The 25464-nt window shown below is 37.6% G+C and overlaps 1 protein-coding gene across 1 annotated transcript in view; it reads left to right on the top strand.

Annotated features, from left to right (window-relative positions):
• The window catches only part of LOC108145814 (frizzled-2), a 98383-nt gene that overhangs the window by 27439 nt on the left and 45480 nt on the right, over positions 1-25464 (top strand). Inside the window, exons 4-5 of the mRNA XM_017271404.2 lie at positions 9854-9876; positions 25159-25208. The gene's annotated coding sequence lies outside the window, so the exon portion shown is untranslated. The remainder of the gene's footprint in view (positions 1-9853; positions 9877-25158; positions 25209-25464) is intronic.

Raw genomic sequence — 25464 nt, 5'->3', positions numbered from 1 at the left:
TTAAAAGAAAACGTTGAACTGAAGCCGAAGGAAAGGGGGCCAAGTCACTTGAGTAGGCAGCTCACAGGCTATCAAAACTTTTGACGCTTAACTTGGCAGCACCAGGAATTCGAGGGGTGAAAAGAGGCTACTGTTTTGGAGGAGGTTTTTTGTCTTGGAATTGTTGTCTTCTGGCCTGATGATAGCTGCGTAAGCAACGCAACTCGGAAAAGAGGGCCCTGGAATAGGTAAATATTTTTGGAGCGGGGCTCAAAGAAAACCCCTTTGGGGTTAGAGGGCGGAAACCAAAAGCTTTTACAACAAGGCGTTGAAACCAGAACTGGAGATACCACCCAAAACTCATGCCCCCAGCATACGCACTTTAAAATGGTTTGTGCGGAGCGAACATTATGATCCTACCTCAAAAAAAAATTTTTAGTTATATTTTTGTTAGATAATAAAAAAAAATTAATAACATTAAATCGTTTTTTTTTTGCATAAGACTCACAAATTTTTAAGGTAATACCTTATATTTTATACAAACTTTTAATGAGAAGTTAAAAAGTTTTGCTGAATTACAAACAAATGTAGCTTTCGATTTTAGTGCTGTTAAGCAATGCATTTTTATAGCAATTCAAACATATTCTAGGCTTAAATTAATTAAATAATTATTAAATTATAAAAAAAAATGCTTAACATTTTGAGAATGTTTTTTTTACCTTAACAAATTAAGCTCTAATGTCCAGTTACGCAATCGTTAGAATAGGATACGCTTATTTTATGGTTTATTTAATAGTTCCAATATATATTGTAATATTTTACTGCTTATCAATAACCTTTTTTGACCTGTTGCCACCGCATAAACCTATTTAAATAATCTAACTAACCAAACAAAAGTGATTTCCCCTTCGGTCGTGTCCCTTTGCATTTATTTACATTTTACAAGGCCCAACAAAAACACATACGCACGTGAATATACAAGGAGCCTGGACGGGAGTCCTGAAACATGACAACAAGGCGCAAAATTATGCACAGAGTTGCCATTTGGCGTCCCGCTCACACTCGCTCACACTCGCTTATGGGCCAAAAATCCCAGAAGCGTTACCGATGTCAGCGATGATGTTGCTGTATCTCGAGTTGCTGTTGCTGTTGCTGCTGTAGATGTTGCTGTTGCTGCTGCCTATGTTGCTGCTGTTGATGTGTGTGCGACAGGCAGCAACAAGGTGGGATGATACCAGGGAACAGCCGCAGATACAAACGCACATTTAAAGGACCCGGCTGGGTGCCACAGAGGAAAATTCAACATGGCGTCGGGGTTGCTGCTCCAACTGCCAACTTTCCACTTCTGACGGATGACTGCCCCAGCGACTCTGCCCACAAAGCAAGGCAAGAAAAACCAACAACATCCGGAAAAGCAGCAATCAAGTAGAAGCGGGCTTGCGGTGTCATGTGCTCGGCTTATTTGATAAATGTCTGCCGGTTCTAAGGACCAGATTATACCCTACTTTCGGAAAAGATTAGTGAATTGAAATGAAAAGGTTGTAACCTATTTAGTTGTAAGTTTTTAATATTGATGAATATTAAAAAAAAACTTTTTCAAGACTACCTATGTTTAAAAATGTAATATCACAAAATCAGAATCTAAATAATCGTAGAAATGAGTGTACGTTCATAATATGTTCCCACAATTTCGTTAATAGCTCTCACTACCCTGCTTGAAGGACAAAAAGCGGCAATCTGCTTTTGATGATGCCCCCTTCCCTGTCAATAAATTCCCCTTTTGTCGCCACACACATTTGCTGTGATTTTATTGTAAGCATCATTCTGAGAATTTGTGCTGATTTCGATTTAGTTTGACTTCGCTCTGAGCGACGTACAAACAAAATGCTTGGCAAACTTTTCAGCGGCTGAAACTTTGAACACAAATTGCTTATCGCATTTCCAATTCTCCTTTGAGCATATATATGTACTGCACGATAGGGCCTAAACAATAATTTTCATTTATGCTGATAGGGAACTGGGGGGTAAAACTTTGGCGAGCTTGCCTGTAATCCAATTTACCTAACAACAATTACGGAAAAAGGCGAGCGCAAATTATGTATTATAATTTATGTTAATTACTCAATTACATTTGAGCCCCCAGAAGTACAAGAAGCAGCCGCCCATCCCCCCAATTATAAATTCCAAACACAAATGCGCCTCATTAATAAATATGAAACGTCAATGGGGGCAAAAGAACGACACTATCACCGGAAAAAGGTGGGAGGTGTGGGCGTGCCACAAAGATTACGCAAGAAATCAATATTCAAGTGGGCCGAAAAAAGGGGTTGAAGTATAGTACCAAAAGAAGGAAGAATGGAGTGGAAAAACAGAGCGTTACGCACTCGAAAACTCTTGACTTCTGAGCCGGGTCCCCTTAAATTTAAATAAATTACACACGTTCGACTTTTTCAGTTTGACTAACTTTCTGCTTCTCACCCAATCTCGTCTTATTCTCCTTCTTCTCGGGGGTTGACATACGAGCCACCAATTTTTCAAGGGCAACTTCTCGAACTCCACAAGGTAAAACAAAAGGGCCGTCAGAGCTATAGCTATATACACCACGAAAATTCAGGGAAATTTAGCATTGAATGTAGTTTTGATGCATTTTTAGCAATTTATGTATTTTGAATTTGTAAAACATTATTTCTCAAGCAAACTTATACATTCGATTATAAGGCAATTATGATTTATTATATATAAACTACAATAAGCTCCTAAATAGTGGCATTTTGTAATATATATATTTTAATAAATTAAGTAATTAAAAAAGTTTTCGTGAAATTGCTTACAAAAGTACAATATTTATTGACAATTTTCCTCGAAGTGTATAAAAAATTCAGCTTTGGGTGTGTTTCTGGGGGGGAGTCCCCCCATTAAGCAATTTCCTCGTATGTTTTTTTTATCCTGCTCCATTTTCATGCCATTGCCAGGCTGGGAAAGATTAATGAGGTTTTTTGACAGCGAAAAATTAGGCAAAATGTGATTTAAGGGTTGTTCAGGCCCTTAGCCCACCTTTCAGCCATTTTCCCCATTTCACGTTGCTGGTGTGGCCAGAGATAAGCCGAGAAAATAAGGGGGAGATTCCAGTGAGAAGGAGCGGAAAAGCTCTGGGCAATTTATTTTATTTGCCAAATAGTTATATGGAGCACGGCAGTCAGGCAACACTATTTATTTGATGATGTATTTTTATTACGAAAGAATTTATTAGATCGTGTTTGTTTCGCTCCCAAAGTGGCTCCATTGAAAATGAAAAAACAGATGTTGGAAAGCTTTCTGTTTCACTCAAGTGGAATAGGTGGAATATTTATGAATTAAATGCTTTATGAGGGGCTTTTATGAAGAGCATTTTTAGATTGCATTAGCACGATTTTAAGTTGATGTAATTTCGTTGTTAAATTGTATTTCTTTTTTTGTATGTATTTCTTTCAATATATTCTGTTAAATTATTTCACTTTGGTATAACGTTTACCTATATTTTATTTTTCCCCAATACAAATATGTGAACCTTTACCAACCCCTGATCAATTTGCAACCCCCAGCTTAAATTACTTGCAAAAATAAAATCGGGAAAAAAAGGAAATTGCTTAATAATGCATACTAAGTGAATGCCACAACGTGAATGATTCTTTTCGCCAGTCAACAACTGTTTCACGCCTTTCAATTATTTATCCGCTGCTTCCTTTAAAGTTGGCATGGAAAATCCATCAAAATTAACTCGCTTTGGCTGCGAATTTTCCGTGGTACACACTTCGTTGAGATGTTTTTCACGCGACGCACTCAGTACCAACGAACTTCCTGTCTCTGCTTCAGCCTCTTTTTTCCACTTTTTTTCTCTTTTTTCCGACCTAGGCCATCTTCCCATTTGCTCATTTCCGTCTGAACAACCGCTGACAGCTTAATGGCCGCCTGCTCAAACATTTAAAAATGAAAACGAAATGAGAGACCGCGGGGAAAATCTCTTTTTCATTTGAATATGGGGAAAAGTGTTCTTTGTAATCATTTGATTTACAGACCGCCACCGCTTTTGCCTTCGTCATATTTTTATTCACATTTTTCACACACACGCATTTACATTTTTCGCAATCCGCAAATGAAATTGTTTGTCAACGCGTTAATTCTTTGGCCAGCAACAATTTCAATGATTTAATAAGCGATTTATTTATTCATTCATTTGCCGATTGAAATGCTTTAAATGTTTGAGGAATTCTTTTTGTTGATTGTGTAATTAATCAAGAGCTAAAAATGTTGAAAATTCAAAAGTAAAATTATTCCAAACTATTTGCTCTCCATCAGCGCCTAACAAATATTTTCTATGCATGAACGCTGGGCCCCCAAATTTATGGGAAATGGTCGAAATCTTTGAGTGCCTTTAGATCAAAGTGGAAGCAAACGACTTGCAATCAATTCCTTCGTTCCGTTGCCAATGAGCTAAATTTGATTTTATTGAGTTTTCCTCTAAAATTGTACGATGGTTTTGGTTTTGGTTCTGGTTTGTGGTAAAGCTTCCTAGGGAGATGATGAAAGGCTGTTGTGAGGCCAGGAAAAAATATGTTTGTTTAGTTAAGTTAACTCAAGGTTTAATTTTCCGTTTTATAATTATGAAAAAATTATTTCAACATTAAAATAATTATATGTTTTGTGAGCTACACGTTTAAATATGTATGGTAGTTCAAAAACTCAAATTTACAAAAAGTGTTTAATACACATATTTTTATAATTTAAATTCCCATTCTCTTATAATATTTTTTGTACTACTCAACAGATTTTGTAATATATATGACCTTGTCTTGGTGGTTTTTGTCTTTTTTCTGCGCTTTTTCTAATTTCATGCCACTGTGTTTTGAGCCCCTAGAGCGGAAAAATGAAAGCTTGTAAACATTTCAGCCCCAATCGGTGGGTCCCTTCATATATTCTCGGGACCTGGCGAAATTAATAAATTAACTTCCTTGTGTCATAAATCATTTTGGTTCTTCTATACCAACTGCGAACATTTTGCACCATTAAGCAGCAACGGCTTCCTCTTGCTGTGGTACTTTTCACTTACCCTTAACCAGAGCAAGAAACCCCGAAAGAAACCGCAGAGACCCCAAGCGCCATTATCATCATCATCGTCCACATTCCGGGGATTTCATCATGAAGCTTGTATAATCAACGTGTTACAGCTGCTGTTACTGCTACCGCTTCACTTGGTGTAGGCCTAGTTGGAAGGATGCCACTGAATGAAATAGCTGCACAGAAAAAAAAACAGTGTAGGAATTGCGTATTTAAAAATATTAAAAAAAATATATATTAGAATTATATGATGAAGATCCATTATTGCCTAATAGAATTCTACTTCATAAGTAGATCCATCTTATAAATAGTTCATATTATTAATGCAATCATTTTGAGTACAAGGCATTTAAATGATAATATCAAAAACGATGTTTTGTGGTGCTTAATATCTATACACTTTTACTTCTAAAGAACAACTTTATTTCTTTCACCTAAAACACTCTCAATAAATTCTAAAGATATAGTTTCAATCAATTTTATTTTGATTTTAAGAGATTAAAGAAAACACAATAAATATGCAATATTTTTTTCAAAAACATTTTTTCACCTCACATTTACCCTACAAATATCTACCTAGGTATCTGTCAAATAATTAAGAGGATTGATTTCATATAAACATTTCGACAATACTTCAAGTTAACCGAAACTATATGTTAGTTCTGATATCTTTATGTGACATTCTAATAATTAATTAACTTAGATAAATGTCTTCTGCATCTGATAAGCGCTAATAGCAATATGGAAAATGTATTTTTATGGTTTCTTTCTCTGCACAACCCTGACCATCACCCAACTGCCATGCCCCACACCGCCCAATCATAATTTGTGCTTTACATAAATTAATGACCCACCCCCTGTGTGGAGGTCTGTTTTTGATTTCATTCCGAACAAAAAATGCTCGCACATAAATTTTGTGAGATTGTTTGTGGTTTGTTGGGGGGGAAAAACGCGAGGCAAAAACAGATTCTTAAAGGTGTCCAACGCTTTTTGCTCCACTAAATTTCTACTACTTCCTCTTCATTGCTCCTGGCCCTGGGTTTTCCTCATCCTGCAGCTCCTTCTGTTATTTACACACTTCTTCATGTGTTTTATGGCATGTTTCCTCAGATTTCGCAAGAAAGGGGGAAAACGGAGTCCCTTGCTAAGATTTATGAGTTTGTCCTCGGTTTGTTTCTTTTGGGCTGTTTAGGGTTGTGTGTGTTTTTGGCCCCTTTAACCCCATACTGCCACTTAAATTTTAATATTAGTTGGGAGAATGTCTCTATAATATTAACAATATCCATTCTAATTTGCTCTGCAATGTTCAGTCTCGAATTGAGCTGTTGCCTAACTCAAATCAATATTAACGACTTGTTCGAGATTTGTTTGACTTTCTCTAGTTTAATTGCCCCCCGCTTTCTTTTTATTCTCTCACCCACACTCCTTGTAATTGTCGTAAACTTTTACCCAGTAAAAATTAACGATCATAAAGTAGAGCCATGAAAATTATACCAAATGAAACAGCAAATACAAAGGAAAAGCAACAAAAAGAGCTGAAATCATAATAAAAATGCATTCATAAACATGAAATACGATGTGAGGCAGGGATGATGTTCTAAGCGTGAGTCTATTAAAAGCGCATTAAAATAACTTCCCCGATTTTACGAGGTCTAAGCCCAGGCGTAACCCCTGGTAAAAAGAGAGCGAGAGGGAGGGGAGACGGAATGAGAGGGAGACAGTGATACCCTCATCGCCATCGTAATCATCATGTGGTCGCCGTGTGCGGCAGGGGTTAACATTTCTGCCAGGGGGCGAAGGGGATCCCCTTTGCTGCACTGGCGGGTTAATTAAATGACGCCAGTTTAGTTTTCGTGCCGCACACGTGTTGGCAATTGTGGGTGAGGAAAATGCATTTTCCCCCTCGTTCATTTTCCCAGATTCGTTGCTTCGCTGATCGCCCATTTAATGGCTGCCATTGAATTAGGAAAAGTCTCGTAAATGGATTAGTAAAACTGTTTTATGACGGGGAATCTATATGGCAACATCTTTATTTGGATGGATACACTTGAAGTGAAAGTGGAGATGATTTTTAATGGTTGTCCAAAGCTAACAGCAAAAGCTAATAATTCATTGCAAGTTGAGCATAAAATTGTTTAATTATTTTTTGTAGTTTTCTAAGCTTGAACTCATTGCTAGTTAAATTTTGTGGGAACCAATTGGGGTTTATTTTACTTTGCATAAATATTTTAATTCAAAAGTTGCTTTAGAAAATGTAAAACAGCTTAACTTAGGAATAAGATAAATTTGTAATATATATTTATTCAATACTCTTTAATTTCATATTTTACAATGAATAAAACACATTGTTTATAAATTATTTAACTTAAGAATAACTTAATACATTGTTAATATATTTAAATAACTACATTTTATAGTCGCGAGTCTTCAATCTAATGAAATTAAATAAATATATTTGAGCTAATATACTGAATTTTGAAGTGATTTTTTTATTTACTCATTTACTTTTTTTAATTTATTTAAATTAATAAATGTAAATGCTGAACTTTCTGATATTTATTAGTTTATTTATAATTATTGTCCATTTTATTTTTATCTTCATGATAGCTTTTAGATTTTTAAATTCAAAATCTTTCAAGTGTGATTTATAGCTGAAACCTGCTCTGCCTTAGCTTCTGTACTTCCTTAATTAAAAAGTATTCCGTTTAATTTGAACGCTGTTCTTGCATTTCTGGCTGCGCCATCTGAACCCACCATGGCTCCTGGGCTTGACAGCTGTCAATCTGAGCAGGAGGCCCAGCCCATTGGTCCTCCGCCCCCTCGAAGTCCCACTCCACAGGCTGAAAAACCCCCAACCGTAGATGCAATGTCCAATGTTGTCCACATAGCCAGCCGTCATAATTGATGAATTTATGGTATTTCTTGGAAACGAAACGAGCCAGAAGTCTGGGACCTCGCCATCAATACGAAACGCTACTCGAATTATTTTCTGTATTCCGTATTGTTCAATCTCCTTGTTTTACTTTGTTTCGAGTGAGGCAAACGTGCGAATTGCTCAATTCCTCAATTCCTGGCAGCTCAATTCTTGCCACGCTTGAAAATCTTGGCGCGGCGGCTTTTCATTGACCGCAACCGAAGTGCAGAACAAGAAATCTAGAAATATGTGAGTGTAAAACCGACAAAACTCATTTTCAAATTGTTCAGCGACTACGTGACTTCCGCGAGAAATAATCTGGAGTGTGTGTGTGGAACCCTTTGATGGCTAGGAGTGCAATGGAAATGGGGTGTGGGCACCGCATTACCACTAATAAGGAAAACGCTTGACAGACTCTACAAATTTTTAGAGTTCCGAAGCCTGCACAGAGAAAAATGTTGCTAAAAATTGATTTAATTGACTCAAAAGCTTGAAATAACTGCTACAGATAGTAATAGTTACTAAAAGTTCTCTTCTGTGTATCGTTACTATCTTCTTGAATTTCCTTTTTTCTTACCCACACCGAAAGAAAAGGTCATAAATTTCATATATCAACTTCATACATCAGACATGAGTTAATTGCATTTCATAATTTTCCAACTCGCCCCCATCGTCAATTAAATCGAGCACAAATCATTTGTGATAATCATCGGCAGCACGATGATCATATCATTTATCTGTCAATTATTTATGGGATTTTAAGCATTCAAATCGAATTGTATTTTTTTAGCTGGCAAATAAAATGAACCACAAGAAAACGGAACGAATTAAAAACAAGGCGATATAAAGATGCCTTTAATTAAAAACGAGTTTTTCGTTACGGTTTTGATGTCTCCTTGATTGGCGCTCGTTTTGTGTATGGTCAAGAAAGAAGAAGTGCCATTACGTGGAGGATAAAGGGAGTAAATGTGGCCAGACGGCTGCAAAGTTGTCAAGTTAAATAAGAGCAGACTGGCAGAAAAAGAAGTGCCAGTTGATCTGGAAGTTTTTCCTTTTCCCTTGCCAAAAACACGTGCTGTGTTGGGAATATTCCGCATTAAATTCCATAGCAAAAGCGAAAAAGCAAAGCTTTTCTCTCCTTCAAAATATATCCTAAAAACCCGAAACTTTTTCATTCACTTGTTAAGCGCAGAGCAACTTTACGGCCTCTCTAGTTTCGTCTCATTTTCAAGTGGACCGGCCATAAATCTTATGTTAATTTATGCTAAAACTAAAGACCAAAACAAATTTCTGTTGTTACCACATACACAAACACACACACACACAGACACGCGTATAAATACAAATATTTTGTTACCAGTTTTTATGCCTTTTGTCGTCGTTTGCTGTGGCTGTTGATGACTCTTTGGACCGGCTCTTTGGAGGAGCTTCTCCACTACGCTCCACGACACTCAGCCGAACTTGCTTTTGGCCCGACTCGGTTGTCATAAAGAAATTTTAATAATGTGCGGCGCCAAAAAAGTTTTTTCCTTTGTTGCTGTTGCTGTTGCTCTTGCTGTTGTTTTTTACGAGCCGGCGACGTTTGGGAGTTTCATATAAAAGTGTTAAATTCAAATGAGTTCAGAATGGGCCAAAAACCAAAGCAGCGGGACAAATGGCTTTTCCAGCTGCGCCAACAGGGCGTATGAGTATGCGAGACATGTCAGCCCATCAATATGAATTTGATTACATAATCATTTTTGGTTACTTGAGCTGCGGGTTATAGCTTGCATAACATTACTTTGATTATGATTTTTTAATGCACTTATATATATATTAAAAAAGGAATTTCTTTGCTAATGAATGCTGTTTTTGTTATCATTTCAGGCGTGACTTCAACAAGAAATCTTGTAAGTAAACCTCTGTATATTCACTTGAAAACCGATTTGTCAAAAGTCAACAGTTATTTACTTACTTATTTAAAAGATTTATGTTACATTTATAATTCTAAAAGCTAATATATAATTTCAAGGCTAGGAGTAATTAAAAAACAAGAAAAGTATTAAACTGTTAATAAATACTTAAAATAGGTCATTTATTTATTTTCATTTATATGCTGTTTTACAATTGGATTAACCATACTTTTTTATTGCAATAATATAAAATATAATGCTTTTTCCCTCAACTTACCTACATTTTCTTTTGTATAAATTCAGATTACCTTTGATTTAATATGAATTTAGTTTGGAATCCCCATCCAATCAAAAATTTTCAATTCGTTTTTTTCCCCAACTCCCCTACAAAATGCCAAGCATTCGGTGAGCTTTATTGGGATATTTGCCTAATTTGACTGAGACCATCGCTCTTTCTCTCCGTCTTTGTGATTGCCTGGCTGGACTGACCCACAAATCAAGGGGCATTAAAATGTCTATCTGTCAATCCCCCGAAAAGCATTCAACTATCTTGGGCATTTATCGCATCGCTATGGCCGCACATTTACATCAAAATATATATCCGGAGATGTCTCCGGCAAATCCCGTTCTGCTATGTCTTTGCTTGGTCTCGGCTGCATTTTCTACTCATTTTAATGAGGCGCATAAAATCCACAAAATCATTTACACAAATTAAAAGTTAACTCGGGCATAAAATTACCAACTTAACACCCGCTGAAACGAGAGGAGGGTCCATAATATCTCTCAGGCCAAAAAAACCCACCTGACTGGGCCACTTTCAGTTGGTTGTTGTTGGTTGTTGTTGGATGCCCCGCCACCTCTCACTTTTTCCTTTCATTAAAATTTCCGCTCCTCACTTTTGGCTTATTTTTTTATTTTTCACCGAGCTTATCTATGTCCATGTAATTTGCAAATTTTCTAATTGTCGTTTGAAATTTAAGCCTTTGGCCAACACTTTGTTGGCCGAGTGCAGAGTGACGTCCGGCCCGGAACCGGCTCTACGGGTGGTGTTGTACCTGTCCCGTCCGGAACCCCCGGCCTCCGGTTTTCAGACTAGGTGTGTTTTGTGTGTGTGTTGAAAAGTAGGTCGCTGGCTAACGCAAAACTCAATTTAATTGAAGGTGTTCATTTCATTTCGCTGGCGTTGCGTTCGCTCACTTTGCGCCTTTCCTTCAGCACTCAACTTTAATTGCAATTAAGTTTCAGTTTCAATTTTTATAACCATTTTTTTTACACTCATTTTTCTAACTAAATTGAGCACAAGGCCTTGAGGCCATGCAAGAAAATCCAATTTATATATGTGGACTCTCAACTCTCGTGGTGTTTTTCATCAGATTTTCTGGTTTAATGCGGCGTATGTGTAATTTCGTATCGCAGTTTTTGACATTTAATTATGAATACCCTGTTATTGGATTGTAAATAAGTTATTTATCATCGATGTCAGTGATAAAAGGTAGCCAAATTTGCAAAAATGATTTTTATGATTTATGAAAGAACTTTAAATTTGATTAATAAAAAGATTCCAAATTGCATGACCTATTTAAAAAAAATACAACTGAAATTAAGATCATGCTCCCAAAGTAAAAATGATTTTAATTCATTTTAGCATAAATGCAAATACATATTTTTTATAAAAGAAAGACCAATTGCAAAAGAGCAAAAACTCTTCGACTTTTAACAAAACCCCTTAAATACGCGTAATTTATTTATCTGGTTGACATTTTTTCCTGGGCTATCCCCCATAAATAATTCACAATTCATTGACATATTTTTATGAATATAACTTCCGATCGTTAAACAAGGCGCATAAAAAACGGTGAGGGCAGCGACCAACTGACTATCAGCATCTGTCCACCCCCGTTAAAAAAAAATCTCCCCCTGACTTTATGGGGAGGACCATTAAAACAACATGAACGCATAATTTAATTTATATTTTTTCAAGCGTGTTCTCGACTCAGGGGCGACACTTCATTGTTGCTGGGCAAACAGATTGGTGGAGTGGCGTTGGAGGCTGCTCCACATTTACCCCCTATATAGGCCCGGGCTCATCGTCAACCTTTTCGAAAATATAATCACAGCATAAAAATCAATTCCAAACGCGTGTGCAGAGAGCAAACAGACAGAACGCGGACCAAAGTTGTTCGAAAAAAAGGGGATACGCACACATGGCATCTCCTCAAATTCCCCACCTCCAAAAAAAAATTGCTTCCATGCCACCGCACAAAAATGTCACACATTTGTACAACATTCGTGAGTTTGCAACGGGTTGACTCCACACCATGCCCCTTTACTTCACCCCAGAAAAAAATCCTCTTGGCCTCCCGTTCAGATATCAGCTAAGTAAACAACATTGCACTGCCAAACTGCGGACGGGAAAATCGGCATGCAAATAAAACAAAATAAGCAAATAAGAAAAAACAATAAAATAAATGTGGTGAAAAGTTCTAAGAAAGATACAAAACGTACCCAGTGTTTACAAATGCATAGAAAATATATAGTATTAAGAGATTAGGTCTGAAACACAAGTAGGAGCTTTAAAATATGAATGAATCCATGTTCCTTTTAATCAGCTTAGGTTAAGATTGCATTAAACAATCTCAAAAAGCAAATCAAGTACTTTAAGTGAACATAATTTATTATATTATTTTTTAAATTATTAATTATTATTTTGAATCAATTTATTACTACAAATAAATTATTTTATCAATTATATGTTATTTTATTATAAAAGAAAATTTCCTCATGAAAATGAAGTTTCATTTTAAATAACTAAAAAAAGCAACCAACCAGTTACTGTTTTATTTATGTTGTAGAGTCTTTAAGTTCTTCAAAAAAAAATAATAAAATATTTGATCTTCTTTTCTATTTGTCCCAATATACCCTTGAACTCAAAGGGTATTTAGCTAAGCGAAAAAAATTGTCGCGCTAAAATCATAAATAGCTGGAAAACGAAGTAACCGACTGGCAGGAGCCAGGCAAGGAGTCGCTATAGCTCCGGCTTTTCATGCGGCTCCTGCTGCCGGATTTTCCCGCCAGCGATGAGGCGCAAATAGGCTGTCAGCCATATACCAAAAAGACCTCCCCCAAAAAGACCTCCTCCTTTTAACCCAACAGGCACAGATGTGTGTAGGCGCATTAATGTAGCCGGCAAAAAAAGAAGAATATATATATATAAATATATATATAAATATGTGTAAGAGAGAAAAAATGGGAAATACTTTTTTGTGATTTATGGGAATGTGTGGAGGAGCCCCGGAGATTTGCTGTAGATGCGTGCCGCCCCTCGACCACCACCTTCTCAATGTCACACACAAAAATGTTTTACAAGCAATTTTCCAGCTGGTTTTTATGTGTGTTTGTGCATTCGTTTAACTATTTGGGCATAAAATATGACAACGATCCCCCGCACATTTTCCTCTCAATCTATAAGCTAAATTGTTTTTGCCTGTCGCCAGTTTATGGCCACGTGTTGGTGTCCTTCTGGCCTCTAACAATTTCCTCCTTACTCCGTTTCGATGGCTCCTCTCTTTTGCGTTGTTGTTTTTCGGAGTTGAGTATGGAAAATTTTTATAGCCAGTTGGCAATTTTTTTGAGCTCAAGGCAAGCGCCCGCGAAAAGCTGCCATAGTCATCAGAATACAGTAAAGATTCGCTTTGAAGAATTGTGAAAACAAGAATAACAGGAAATTGTATAAAACTCTAAAGAACTAATAAAAAATTTGAATATTTTTGAACAAAATTTTGAATCTTAAATAATTTTTGATATTAACTAAAATTAGTATCAATTTTTAATTGATTTTCTAAACAAGTTTAAGGAATATTTCTTTTTAGAAAATGTCTCAGGAAAAACCAATTCAATGTTCAGTATCACAGGTTTCACTGTTTATGCTTTTCTAGTTTTGGTTATTGCTAAAAGTAAAAATTCTTTATATTGCAGTTTCATTGTTAAATAATTTCTTAAATTTGTTCTACAAATTAAATGCCAAGTTTTCACTGTTTAGGTGCTTCCCCATAAAGTTGTAATATTTTTAAGTTGTTGCTGGCGCTTTCGAGTGGCATAAATCTTCAATCCATCAACTTCAACAATGTATCGTTGTCTCTTGAGACTGCCACACTCTCGCCAGCTCTGTCTCTGTCTCTTTTTCTCTCTCCGTCTTTCTCCAAAAACGTCAAGTTCAAGTGGCACTTGTCGCGGATTTAAACAACTTCATAGATACAGGGTACAATGGGCAGAAGAAATCCGCGCGCGAAGAGGCTGCCACGAAAACTTTGCGTGTGCCACTTGTAAGCAATTTCAACTGTCAATAGCTTCGCAATCTGAATACGAGCGAACATAAACAAATGAGCGAATGAATAGAAAAACTGCTTGGGTTGACACCCGAACACCCGAGTCTAATGGCTCAAAACAGCCGAGCTGGCAATGGAAACTTGTTTCTTGCCCCGGGCACTTCCCGCACCAAATATGGCATGTGGTATTGGCAAACCCATTTTGCTGATTTCGCAACACGAAAAAGTGTTGCAAAAAAAGTATCTGCATGATTTGTATCTCGCAGATACTAACCAAGAAAAGGCGCCAACTGATGCCGGTGTACCTCATCCATCCATCAACCAACTGTGACAAATGTCCGTTTCACAACCTTCGGGTAGCCTCTTCAAATCAATTTGCCTGGGTTCCTTCCCCATACACCCAAAAGCCATAACTAAATCATAATTTATAGGCCCTAACCCCAGCTGCCCGGATTCCATCCTTGCCGCATCCATTGCCCGCAAATAATTTCATTTTTTCATTCTCCGCTCTCCGGCGGCAGAAAGGAAAACATTTTCAACAGTGGGTGGAGCTGTGAATATTGGCCATTAAATTTATGCCCAGAGATAATAACACAAGCGGCAAGTCGTTATAAGTACAGGGGGGTACAGCGCAGGATGGATATTGCAGGGACCGAGCCAAAAGAGCGCGCCGCAGAGGATGCGACGAACGACGACTAAAAATAAAATTATTGCTTGGCAAACTCGTCTCGAGATGCAAAGGCAGCGATAGAGAGACGGACTCTGACTCTAACTCGGACTCGGACTCGGACCAGGTCTCCCCGGTCCCATGATTCAGCTCCAGGTGGCGAATGCAGTGGATTGTTGCCAGAAGTCGGGAAGACGGGGATTGGGTCCCTGCCGAGAGCTGGAACCGGGCACCTTGGCCAATTACCCACAGCACCGCACTCCGCTCCGCCTGCTGCTCGTTTGCTCCCTGAATGATCTCCTCACCACAGCACAGTGGTATAAAAATCTATATTCTTTAAAATAATAACATCTGCTTTATACAGAAACATTTCCAAACAAAAACTTTTTTATTTTATAATCAATTTCAAATAAAAGTCTTAACAAATGAATATATCTAAACATAGTATTTAGATGTCACATAATAAATACACCTATAAGTAACACAAATTTATTTTGTTGTTCAAAGGATTTGATTTACCAAAATGTTTAATATATTAACAAACTAAAATTAATATCAAACCCTATGTTGTTAATTTAATAAGTTTGCACTTTGTCTTATGGAATATGTTTGATTGACCACATGATTTGTTTACTTTTTTTTTTGTAAACCGCCTTGTACCACTGTGCCATCGTGCGACTTGTTTTGTATCTGGCTGCAACAATATTTGGTTGCCAACTTGGCCAATGTATCAACAGCGTTTAGGCTGCTGGAGCTCCTCGGTCTTCTGCTTCTTCCGATTCTCCCGATTCTGCTTCTGTTACTCCAAGCTGTGGTTGGTATCGTTTGGGTTTGCAGCCGTGTTTGTGTTTGCGTTTGGACTCGGGCCTCACTTTTGGTAAATACGTGTGGACGCGGGGAGTGGGGTGGGGGGTGGTAGCTGAGAAGGCCCTTGGCTAGCAGATTCCCAACTTGTAGGCAGCGACTAACAGCCAAGGCACACACATCCACATCCACATCCCTTTGCTTAGTTAACTATGCAGTCAGCCTTTCGTGTGTTTTGCCCATTCCCTGGTACTCGTACTCCTATCTGATATTGCCAGCAGCTTGCTGGCAATTCCTCCCCCTTCGTTTTGCCTCTTTTGTGTTGCTGTTGTTATTGGCCAACATCGTCGGATCCACAAAGTCATCAGCATCAGTATCATCCTCGCAGTCTGCAGATGCTATGGCCCAGTGGAGAGCTGTTTAACTGTTTGGCTCAGCCACCCGGTGGCAGTCTGTTTGGCCTGCTAATATGCAAACAGAGCTGCCAACTTAATGAAATTGAAATGAGCAAATTAGACAACGTTTGTGCAATGGGCAATAGGGGATTTGGCTGCGATGATAGTGCCGGGAAAATATCCCCCAAGTTGCATGGAAATTGCAGATGAATGTTCTAATAGCCGAGAACTTCTGACATTGAATTGTTGAGAAGCGCAGAGAGATGCGTGCAATGTACATGCACGTTAATGTTATGAGAAGTGCGGAGAAAGGCGCTATTGCAAAAAAGGTTACAAAAAAGTGTCTTCTAAACATTAAAAACATAAACAAACATTCATTTTATCCTCAAAATCAAGGGTCTTTCCAAATGAAAGATCACACCAAGCGGTATTCCAAATAACCCTGTACAACTGCGTCCCATTTGCATTCCTCCCAGAGAAAAGATAAAAAGAGATGAATCAAACGAAATGGACTTCCCTTCAAATAGCCTGAGAAACAACTTGCCCAAAACGAAATCATTTCCGACATTTCTTCAGTAGCCGAAGCCCATAAATCTCTCATCTCAATTTCTCAACTTAGCAGCTGCTGCCACATGGAAAAACTAGTCTAGCCATTAGGACACTCTCCAATAAAAATGCAACTCCCACAAATGGCACAAAAAATATTCCTGGGTGTGGAGGTGAAAGGAGAAGTTGGAGATACAAACTCACATGTCATGGACTTCGGTGGGATGCAACTTCGATACCAAAACATACTGATAGATACAAACGACTTCATGACGGTACAAAAGAACCCCGATGATGATGATGATTTGCACAAAAAGAAAAAAAGGAAGGTAGGGAAAGGAAAGGAAATTTATTTTTTCAACTGTCTGCATCATTGAATTGGCTGAGCAAACGAACGAATTGATGAATTGCCCGGGCTCAAGTGGCAACAGTTTAGACCAGGGAATACCGGGGATAGATCAATAAATGCAGGGATTGGAGAATCAACTCATTAACTTAAAGTCCAGCACTCTATTTCCCCTCATGCTTTTGTTTATTGAAGCTTAGCATAAGGCCAAGTTAAACAGTCATGGTCTCTCACTCATAAAAATGTATGTTAATTTCATTTAGAGCCCCGGCTGCAATCTGTGACTGCATGCGTAATGAGCTGGGGCCAAGTTAAGTAAACAAGAGAGGGAAAAAAGAAAGAGCTCCCCTCCACTCGCAGCTCATTAAAACATCACGAACAAATCAAAAATTTAAATAATGATTAACGCCAGCCCGAATGGTTCCGATTCATGCATCCACCTACAACGGCAGAATCTTCCCTCTTCCTCGAAAACTTCATGCTACAATTGGGAATTTCTACGAAAGATGCTCGTTTTGTGAAAATGCAGTGTAAACATTTAAAGTAAACAAAATATCTTGACGCCGACGTGAGCGCAACAAATTAACTGCAGTCGTTTTTGGAGGAGACAACGCGTCGTATGAGCAACCGTCTCACAAATTGTGTTGATTTATTTGTATTTATTTTCCAGTCAATATAAACTATGTGAATTTTTACTATACATAAAGGCAATGCGAACAAAAAAAACGACTAGAAAGATATAGAAGCAGCCATACACGAAGCCAAGTAAATAAATCAAATGCAACAGCACACGATCCAAATAGTTGAGATGACTTCAGTCGCGCATCGGCTTGAGTTGAGTTTTTCAATAGTATTTTCCTGGAAATGCAAGCCACGCTGGCGGGGCAAGAGTTTTGTAAATAAACAAAACTGATAAACTTTGAAATAAATTGCGGGTTGCAGTTGGTAATCTCTCTATTCAAAGAGCGATAGATTTTTCTATTGATTAGAGTCGATGGGATAAACGAATGAGTGCCTTTTTTGTTGATTGGGATTATCTTGGTGACTTCAATGGAAAGCTGATCTGCATTTATAATATGAGCCATGGGTTTCAGTAAAAAGGCTTATCACCAATTATTTTTAAAAAAGTGTTTAGCTCGAGGATTCTTAATCGACTTTTCTATGCATAAGATATTTAAGAAAGTTTGTAATTTTTTAAGCGAAATCAAATTGCACAAAAAACATTAACAATTTAAATTTTTCCAGCCAAATTCTATAAGCTCCTCTCCCATCGCCTTCCCTTTTTTGCTGGCTCAAAAAGACTGTAAATATAAATTGCAACTTGCATTAATCTTACGCTCTTGCCAAAAATTCCGTCCGCTTTTATCCGAAAAACCGCTATGGAATAGTTTTTGTTGTGCATTAAAATGCCTTGAGTGTAATCTACTAGAAACGTTACGCTTACAACCTGCCAAACTTTAGCCAGCCACACACCCAGCTATATATTCATATATATATATATATGCATACACATTTACCCCAGGGTTCGGGGCCTAATCTTAAAACGCAGGCAACAGGAGAAGCTGCAAAAAGCTGAATCCAGGGGATTCCCCATTTCGAGTCAAAGTCATTTGCCAAAAGCTGAGCAACAACAAGGGCAGCTCATCAACACCTTTAGTCAGCCATTTTTCAACATGGCGATAATATGGCCACACAGGCACATCTACGAAAATATGCACTGGCAAAAATAGTTGCTTTTGAGATTCAAAATATAATAAGATTATTCTTAGAAAAGTTATATGAAGAAAAAATAAAAAATAAAATATGGTACAAAATAGTTTGGCAAAGTTAAGCAAGTAAGTTAAAATTACCATTGCCTTATTAATTTAAATGTCCAAAACTAAGTTTTGTTCTAGAAGATTAAAGAATATTCTTGTTGTATTCTTGAACCTTTAGGAATAAGACTTGGTTTTGGTCAACTCAATTAATAAAGAGATATAAATCTTATAAATGTGTTAAACTACAAATTACTCCTGTAACTTCAGAAAAGCTAACCAATAAAATATAAATAAAGCAACACATATGTAGCTATCAAACAATTTCTTTCGGCGTAGAAAAAGGAAGTAGAAGAGCCAGGCAAATACGCAAAAACCCGGCGCACACTAAATCCACTTAAATTAATTGCAAAAGGTGATTACGTTGCTGTTTTGCCTGTGGAGTGCGGACTTTTTGCCTGGCAGCAAACAGACAGCGAGCAGACAGCTGAGAAATGAACCCGGGGGCCGAAGGAGACCACCACCCCTGCAGGATTTGCCACGCAGGATATCAAGGAGCTGCAGTAGGGACTTAGGACCTGCGACCGGGCAAACGTCGCCATTTCTCTAATGCCAGCGGGCAATGGCAAACACTCGACGACAGGCTGCGAAGCTGTGGATAGATATGCAGCGAGTCCTTGGTCCTGGCACCAGTATCCTCCCAACTCTCCTTCTCTAAAATCGCTTTGCATTTCTGCACTGAGGAAAAAGTATATTTTCGGCTTTTTAAAATACAAAAATATACTTTTTTATAAATATTTATGTGCTATTAAATATTTTTTTTAAGAACATAAAATCACACTGTTTTAAAATGGAAAAAATAAAGTCTTTACTTTATAATAATTTTTTTCTCCAAGTAAACAGTGTTGCAGGTGAAGTCAGCGACAGTGGCTGTCTCTTCATTTTTGCAAAGTAATTTGCAAAGAGGCGAGCCGGGAAAATGTCAGTGGGCGGAAGAGGGGTGGGAAAATGCGGAAAAACAGAAAGCAAGTGCCGCCAAAATGCAGTCAAGGATAAAACAGCAAAGGGCCTCAACGCCAGGATACCAATAACAGGAGATGAAGGCATCCTCTTTCGCTCAAGGCTGCTCATCTACTCTTGTTCTTGTCGCCCCTTTAACGCACTTCTTGGGCGACAAGGTGTTAAGGTGCCTCGATGTCGTTAACTGTCATCTGCGTTCGCAATTTCCGTATATACGGGCTCATAAATTGCAATGAGCTGGGACATAAAATCTGGAGTTTACGGGCTAGTGACGGTGTCCTATTTAAAATATCAGATTACTTGTTTTACGGTTAGAAAGTAAACAGGTTATCCGATATTTTATAAATTAAAAAAATATATAAAGAGAAAGGCATTAAGGTGTATGTGCAGATAATTCATACATTACAAAGAAATGGGACATAAAACCGGGACTTTACGGGCTGACGACTGTTTATTATTCAGAATATCAGATAACCCCTTTACTTGTTATTAGATTTAAGTAACCTATTAAAACCCCTTAAATTGTTGTTAGATTTAAGTTACATATTAAAAGTTTTATATATAATAGCCATTCAAAGTTAATTACCTTACAATAATCTTAACACAAAGTGAAGACATATTAATCTTGAACCTAACCTTAATTCCTATTTATTTTAAATTACTTTAAAAATAATATTTATACACAAGTTTTGCTAAAAATATATTTTTTTATTTACATATAAGTATAAATAAAGTATATTTAATATGCTGCTAATATAGGATAAATAAAAAATTAAGCATTAAAGCTTTTGAAATAGTAGTTATAAATTTAAGGCCGCTTAAAGTGAGTTTTTAAATGTCATCTATGCCACGTATAAACATTGTTTACTAGGATGCTACGTTGTATTTCTTGCCCCAACTGCTGCCATTTTTTCTTTGCATACGTGCGTGTTTGTGTGCTTAAAATGTCATTAAAGCACGAAAAGGGCGTGACTGCGAGGACAATTTCAGGACGAAACCAGATGGGGGAAAGCCCGAACCAGAAACCAAAGCCCAGACCAAAACCAGAAGCCAATCGAGCTGGGTGAAGAAGCAAATATTTGGCGAATATTCCCCACTCGACAGCTCATAAAGACCATCGAGATGTCTTCGACTCTCAGATAAAAGCCAAAAACATCCTTAATCAGCGCCTGGGGGTTTCCTTTTCTCTTCCATTCCGTGGGTGGGCGTGGCGTCAGTAAAATTTATTGATAATTGATTATTGCTTCGTTAGGTCGCGTTTAAGGCGGTGTTTTGCGGTTCGGCGCTTATCTCCCTTTCTATCTCTTGTTTGTTGCTGCAAATTGAAAATGCAAATTGCCCAGATGATTGCTCCTCCGATTCCCGTACCGTTCCTTACCGCTTTTCCTCACCCTGATTTTGCGTTTTCCTCACGACTGCAGTTTCTTGTTGTCGTGTCTTTTGATGTTTGCGCCGGCTTCCCTTGACTCCTACTTTGGGGAAAAACAAATTTTCATAAATTTTTAAAACAAACACACGAGTTTTCCTGGAAAAAAGGCTAAGAAAAGAAATAGCAACAGAAAGGAAAGCGAAAAGCTGAGCCTCAAATGGAGTCGGGTTTGGTGGCTTTTTTGCGCCATTTTGTGGTTACCCTGTAATCACTGGCATGCTGTATGATGAAGCTTTTCTTTTTCGAAATAGTGTTTTTAAGAAATTCAGTTAAAAGTTTCATTTCTTATCAGAAAATACTTTTCACATGTAAGACAACCCTATTTTCCCTGTCATATCAAAAAAATTTAATTGAAAATAACGATGGAAAATGCTTGCCATTTCCCATTGCCTTCTTAATGAACTATAGCATTTTAGCTCATTATTGACCAACATTCTTTCGCATCAGCAAGCTTTAATTTCATCCCTTGATTGCCGAAGAGGGTATCCCATTATTCATCAATCTCCGTCATAATAAATACAATTTTTTGTAGCCTTTGTTGCTGCTTTTGTTGATGTTGTTGTTAGGACGTGCCTATGTGCATTGCTTTTGCTCACCTCTTGAGCTTTTAAATTATTTTCCAAGCACGTAGCTTCTGTCGGCTGTTTGCGTATTTAAACATGGCCCATCATGGGTGGAGAGATATGGACTTTCCAAGGGGGTTGTCAACGGGAGTGTGGGGGTGAAGTGAAAAACGCGTAGCGGCATTCGCTTTGCCGTTGCCTTTAAAAGGATTTGCGCAATTTGCGTTTTTCATGGGTTCCGGGGGAGGCAGAGAGGTTCCATTTTTAAAAGATGGGGGTTTTTGGGGGTGTGATGGGTCCGGGTTGTTGACAAACAAACAGCGGCGTTGAGTGACGCCGAAGACAGGCGAAGTGAAGCGAAGGACCTAGGATATGCTGAACAGGACAAGCGGCAAGCTTTGTGTGTTGACAATGTCCTTGCTGATGCCGCGTTTCGCCCCCTCCCCCTTCCCCTAGTACGTGACTTGCATTTTATTTTCCACCAAAACCCACCCATCTTCCGCCCACCGGCGAAACTCGTTAGTAATTTACGAAAAGGCAAAAACGGAAAGAGAGATCCAGCCAAAGATAGAAATGCGGAAAAACAGGAGATTCAGCTGCATGTTTTCAAAGCAATCAAATGCTCGTCTATATTCATATGGGAATAGTTGCCCTCCGCGGCTAACTAAAAATATAAACCGTTGAATTTTTCGTGAAGTGCCCGCAAGTCTGTAAATTTGTTCGTGTATTTTAACTGCAAATAATTCCATCATCAGTTGAGTGCGGCAGAGGCGAACAATTTTTGAAATTAAATAGAAACAGAAACCGGCAAGGGCAACGATTGATAGCCACTTGAAAAGCGGCCTCTGCTTTGCCTCCACTATCAGGTACACCGGAAAAAAAACGGTCAAAAACATATTGCCTTTACCACAATTTTACATTTTTACAGTAAATTTAACTAGAAAACTGTGAATTATAAGGAAGCTTAAATGGATTCAATAAAATATTTGTATTATGCTTTAAACACTTTCGAGCTGTTAATTTTAAAAAGCTTTGTAAATAAATTGTAAAGTTATGTTTGTTGGTATCATTCAGATTTTAGTCTAATGCTAAAAAGAATAAAATCAGAATTTCTTTTAAAATAAATAAATAAATGCAACATATATAAATCAAAGAAATTTAACTTGCAGAATACTACTTAACAAATTAACATTTACTTAAACTGAAAAACTGCTGTTCCTGTGTATTAACTGACATTGCCCAGTGCACTGAGCACCAAATACATTTGGGTGGGCGTTTGGGCACAGTGGGACACAATGAGAAGTACACTTGCACACAAACTACTCCTGCAATTGGGGATCTCAATCCCAGCATGTGCAGTCGCAAACATTTGTGGGTTTTGGGTGGCTTTTTGGGGAGCTTTTTCAATCCTTAATGGCCTCAGTCGCAGCGTCGAAAGAGTTATTGAAAATGTTTTATTGTGTGCATTTGATTGCTGTAAGTGTTGAGGTCCCTCCATCGTACGGCCTGGTGTCTAACTTATAAATATTTCAATAACATTTGGAGTGCGCCTGCCTGGCCGACTGCCTGCTGACTCCTCATCCTCCTCCCAAATGTAAATGCACTTTCCATTGTGTGCGGGTGTCTAGTGCTTTTGGCACTCCAGATTCAAATTCAAATTCAAATCGCAGCAAACGGGCAGGCCATAGCCATGGCACTTGCCATATTTGGATTACCAATCCAAAAATCCAAAAAAAAAACCCTATTGCAATCGTAAAGCTAAAGAGGTTTGTGGGATAAGATCGTAGAAGTTCGATAGAATTATAATATTTGTATATCTCCAATAAGAAATAAGAAAACTTTAAATAATGTAAGACATCAATTTAATTTTTACAAAAAACTTAGAGCAATAAAAAAAAGTTTTTACTTTAACAATTTTATTTAAGAAATAATTTTAACAGAAAATACAAAATTTTCCAAAGTTATTCTATTAAATGCATTAATTTTTTTACCTTTTGGATGCTTTTGGAAAAAAACTAGTTTAAAAGGTTAGTTAAAACATGAATAAATATTAAATAAATAAGTTTTGAATAATGTAATAAATTGGTTTATATTTAAGAGTAAGCTCTACGAAAATGTGTCATTCAAAAAAAAAAAACATATACAAATAAATTTTTTAAATAATAAAAGAAAAATTGAAACTTAACCGTTTTAAATTGCGTTAAAAAAAATGTTATTTAAATATTTTCACTTATTTTTTAAAAGAGCTAATCATTCTGAAACATTTTAATCCTCTCCTTCTGACCATATTTGTACGGGCTTTTGGTTTGTGTTAGCCTGGCAATTGTTGGTTCACTAGATGAATTCTATGGCACGTTCGATATGCTTCGATATGGACACACATCGGCGCAAACACTTTCAATTGCCAAAGTGTGTGTGTGTGTGTTTGGGCTTTAAAAACTTTCCACAGTCGGGCCAAAAGAGATTCGACCCATCAACTGATGCAATCGTCGTAGCTCACTACCATTTCCTACTGGCACGAGAAAAAAAAAAGACGTCGAAGCCTTTCGGGCCTGGCCTAGAAAAGTTTAACTCAATTACGGGCCCAGTCGCCACACGTGACTAACTGGGATTCTGTATCAGATGAGGTAAGGTTAGCCGAGGTTAGTCGAGATTGGTAGGCACGGAGTGGAATGAGCCCGAAAGCTGGCCAAGCATTAAGCAGGTCGGCACAGGCCACCTACAAATCCCTTTTTCAAAACTCATTAGCACAAATTTGTGCCTTTCAATACGAGTACGAGTAAGAGGGAGGTTTACTCGGGCTCTGGAGACGGAGACGTCTATGAGAGTCTGCCGAAGCTAATTTGGGCTAGCTGACAAAATTTATGCTGATTGTGGGGCAATTTACGAAAATTCCTTCAGACTACAGTTGGAAAATTGGCCGCTAGCCATGAACGGGAAAACCTTTGGCCCAAAATACAAAATTTTCTGTTTCTGTTTTCCATAACAAGTGCAGGGCACTCAGCCTTAAAACAATGAAAATAAGAGAAAAGAAGCCTTTGGCTTTCTTCTTTAATTTAAGTTACCCTTTGCTGATTGGTTAGATTTGTTAGGTGCGGTCAGGAATTTTCAAGAGTTTCGGTTATAAGAGGTAAAAAAAAACATTAGAATTTTTGTTCAAATACTTTTGCCATTTGCTCACAAACATTTCAGGTTACAAAGTTTTTTCAGATTAACACACAGTATTAAAGAAAGCTAAAATGAGAAAGAATTTGTATATTTATGGTTTTTAAAATGCAATTATACTTACGAAATTATATTGCTATGTTCCCAATTAAATACACAAAGATGTTTCGAACTCTTATAATTTTATTAAACTAAAAAATCTCACTCTTCACCACTTTCCTATAACTTGTAAACTAATTCTGAACTGTTTTATTTTCTTTTTCAGCTCCAGCTAGACTTTTGTTTAGTTGTTATTGAGTGCAGCCACCAAATAAGGTAAGCTAAAAAGAGTTTAACCTTTTTTCAGTGCCCGACTCTATATATGCAAAGTAGAGTTAAATGATTCAGAGTTTGGAGTTTCGCTGGGTGAAGTGGTTTCAGCCGACTCCTTGTGCATGTATAAATTGTATAAGACCCGGGAGTTCTTTCGGTCGTCGCTTGGTTTCCGTTTCCGCTTTTGGCTTTCGCTTTTTCATTTCCGCCTAATAAACTACATAATTAAACTGGCAGGCAATGGGATTAAAGGATTCAG

The sequence above is a fragment of the Drosophila elegans genome, unplaced genomic scaffold (genome assembly GCF_018152505.1).
Source record: "Drosophila elegans isolate 14027-0461.03 unplaced genomic scaffold, ASM1815250v1 contig_208, whole genome shotgun sequence".
NCBI classification, from domain to species: Eukaryota; Metazoa; Arthropoda; class Insecta; order Diptera; family Drosophilidae; genus Drosophila; species Drosophila elegans.
Note: the sequence above shows the minus strand (reverse complement) of the source record. Positions and strands in the feature narration are given on the sequence as shown.